The sequence below is a fragment of the Suricata suricatta genome, chromosome 14 (genome assembly GCF_006229205.1).
Source record: "Suricata suricatta isolate VVHF042 chromosome 14, meerkat_22Aug2017_6uvM2_HiC, whole genome shotgun sequence".
Taxonomy (NCBI): domain Eukaryota; kingdom Metazoa; phylum Chordata; class Mammalia; order Carnivora; family Herpestidae; genus Suricata; species Suricata suricatta.
Genome location: NC_043713.1, coordinates 62080936 through 62084440, shown reverse-complemented (window position 1 = coordinate 62084440; position 3505 = coordinate 62080936).

The following is a 3505-nucleotide window of genomic DNA, read 5'->3' as shown; positions in this document are numbered from 1 at the left end:
ACCTGGGCTGACAACCCCTCCGCCTGGCGGCGGAAGAAGTCTCTTATCTTCCCTGCTAATGGGCTGTCAGCGACCCGGGGGGAGGGGAAGGGAGTGGAGGGTACAGCAGAGGAGGGGTGCAGAGGGGGCGTGCTCACCCCTCCCTGTTAGCGGCCACTGGTGCACCCTTCCTTGTTCCCATGGGGGCTGCGACATGTCCCGCTGTCTTGACGATCCACCCACACCAGCCTGGGCAGATTCGTCCTCTCGGTCTCTGTTTCTCCGCGGACCTTGGCAGTCTGCACGCCCAGCGTTCACCTCAGCCGCCCTCGCCCCACGTGGGGGTTTTCCGCAGGCCACGAGCGCCCTCTGGTGGCTTCTCTGGGTCGCGGCGCGTGAGGGGAGAACTGGATCCCGATTTGGGGACCGGAGGTCCTCAGCTGGGGCAGCAACCCATTTCACAGACAAGGACATGAAGACTACCAGAGGGAGGTCATGGCCGTATCTGTTCCAGGAATGCCGTCTGCCCCTGTCGGGGCTTGTTCAGAGAGGCTGAGGATGGGCAGCGATGTGGTTAGAGGACCCCTGGGCTGTAGGGCAAGGGATTCTGAATCAGCCAGCTTGGGGACTGGAGGTGTGGGGGGATGGGTAACGCCTTGAGTAGTCATCGTTTTGTTCCCATCTGGAGGGAGAAGGAGTCTGAAACCACAGAGAGGACCAGGCTGTCAGTGGGGAAGGCCCCTGGGGCAGGTGTGTTGTCCATTAGGTGGAGGACAACTTTGGGGGGGAGGGGCATGGTAGGCCCTTGAGGTGGGGGGTGGAGGTGTACTCTCCCCCTCTCTGCACAGGGCCATTCAGGGGCGCTGAGCTGGGACCATCCACTTCCCCCACACTCCTTGGAGACTGAGGCCCCAGGGTCAATGCATGGAGGGTCAGCTCAGGGTCAGAAGTTGGGACTGGGGACTCCCAGGCAGCCTGAAAAAGATTCACATGAGGCCAGGCCAGCACCTTCTGTGGTCAGTACCTTGGCAGAAGCCAATCTAAATCATGGAGAACTAGGGGCGCCTGGGTGGCTCAGTCGGTTGAGTGTCCAGCTTCAGCTCAGGTCATGATCTCGTGGTTTGTGGGTTCGAGACCCGTGTGGGGCTCTGTGCTGGCGGCTAGCTCAGAGCCTGGAGCCTTTTTCAGATTCTGTGTCTCCCTCTCTCTGTGACCCTCCCCTGCTCGCACTGTCTCTCTCTGTCTCTCAAAAAAAAAAAAAAAAAAGCACTAAATCATGGAGAACTGGCAAAAGAGAGAGAGTCTTGGAGGAAGCACGGAATTCAGCTACCCTATTTACCAGGGAGTAAGGAAGTTACTCCTTAGTCTGACCAGACTTTGACGCCAGCCTCTTTCCTACATCAGAGGAGCTCTGGCTGCTTTGCAGCTCAAGGCTCTCAGGGCCCCTGTGCCCACCCTCACAGAGGGTCACTGTCCCAGAAGCCCTCAATCTTGTCGGCATTGGACCTGGGCTCCTGCTGACCCCTCCCCATAGTGTCTGCTGGAGCCTGGGCTCACAGCCTGGGGGCCCCCTTTTCTTAGTTTAGGGTCACCTGAGACCCCCAGGCCATTTTCTCTTGAGCCCTACATTTGTTCTCTGAAGGCCCCAGTGAGGAGGAAGAGAGAGGAGTCCTAGGGGCTTTGCTTCCAGTGCAGCATGGAGAAAGCTCGGGCCCAGCAGGAAGACCCCTCTCTGGCATCTGGTTTCCTCCTACACAAAGTGAGGGGAACATGCCCTCCCTGTACCATGTTGGGACTGAGTTAGGAGGCTGCCTCTGTGTACCTTGCTGTGACAAAGACTAGTACCTCTGACCCCCACCAGGGGCTCTGGGTGTGCTGGGCTATCCCTGGGGGTGGGGAAGGGTGGCAGTTCATTTGTACAAAAGGGGCCACCATCCCTGATATGGTGATAAGGCCGGATGGACGGATGGACGGTCGACCACAGCCCACAATGGGCCGGATGCCCTGCACCTGCCCACAAAGGAGGGGGTGGCTCCTGCCTCACGTCTGACCGGCAGCCCTGAGATAGCATCAGCCCAACCGGAGAGCCATCCATCTTGTCCCACAAAGACTGGGACAAAGGCCATGTCAGCGGCAGCCTCCCCGACCCGGTCAGTGGGGGCCAGAGCCTTCCTGTGCCAGGTGCCCCAGGCCCGGGCTTGAGGCTTCTTGTCAGGGCCCTGTTTGGGGTCCATGGAGAGCAGCCTTCATTGTTTACAGGGCCAGCCAGGTGGAGGCCACACCTAGGGCAGGAACGGGACTCCAATATTGAGGAAAGCATCAGCTCTTCATTTGGGCACCCTGGGTCCCTTGTTAGCAGCTTGTGCCACAGAGGGGCATCCTGGAGGAGTCCTCAGCCCTGGCTGCTCAGCCTGAGTTCAGGGGTGGGATGGGGGAGACCAGGGACTAAGGCTGGTCTGAGTGGTCAGAGGCACCTTCCCACGGGAAGTGCCGGTCAAGTGCAGAACATGATTCCAGACACTGTGCAGCCCCCTGGCACCCACTCACCCTTGCAGGAACCTGCCTCACCTGTCTTCCAGAGGTTGTGCTTCTAATTCAGATGCCCAGGGAATTCCAGGTAGGTCATCAGATTATCCTTACCATCCCGGATCCATCCATGACTGCCCTGAAAGGTGCCCATCCATGCTCCAAACAGCTCTCAGAGCCTCCTCTTGGTCCCTCACTGACTCCCAGAGACTGCTACTCCAAACATCCTCTCTCTCTTTCTCTCAATCACACTGCCCTGTGGTGCCCTCAGTGTCTCCACTGCCTTCACTGTCTTGTGTCCTTACTGTCTCCACACTGTTTTCAATTGTCCCTTCAAGTGTCTTCATTACCCTGTAATGTGGTCACTTGTCTGAGTTCTTCTGTGCCTTTCACTTGAACTTCTGTATGAGTGGTCTGGGACAGATCACTGCTGGCCCTGTGTTTGCCTGAAGGTTATTTTGGGTGTAGGAAGACGTGATGCACCCCCTTGAATCACCTCCTACGGCTTTTCCTGCGGGTTGGGGAGGGGAATTTCCAGGCGGTGGGGCACAGAGACCAGTGAGATCGGAAGAAGGGTTTATTCTGCACTGGAGTTTGGTGTGGGGAGCCTCGCAGGGGCTGGGCTGCAACTCGTCCCCTTGACCTGCCTCAGGGTCCTGGGCTTTGGTTCGTCTCGCTGCAGGGGGCGCGCGTGGCCCGGCGCCCGCAGAGGGTGGAGGGGTCCAGAAGATTGTGCCCAGGCGGAGGACAAGCCCCGGTCCGGGTTAGCTCGAGGGCTCCCTGGGGCAGGGCCTTGTCGGGCTGGCACGCCCGCGTCGCTCAGTGCCTCTCAGGACTGCTCGCTGGCTCCGGCCGTCTCCCCTACCAGCGGCGCGGTCAGCGACAACGCGTGAGCGGCGCGGGCCCGGGTGCGGGTGCGGCCGCGCAACCTGCGCAGGCGGCACAGCAACAGCAGCAGCAGCAGCGCGTGCAGCAGCCCGAGGCCCAACAGCAGGAGCTG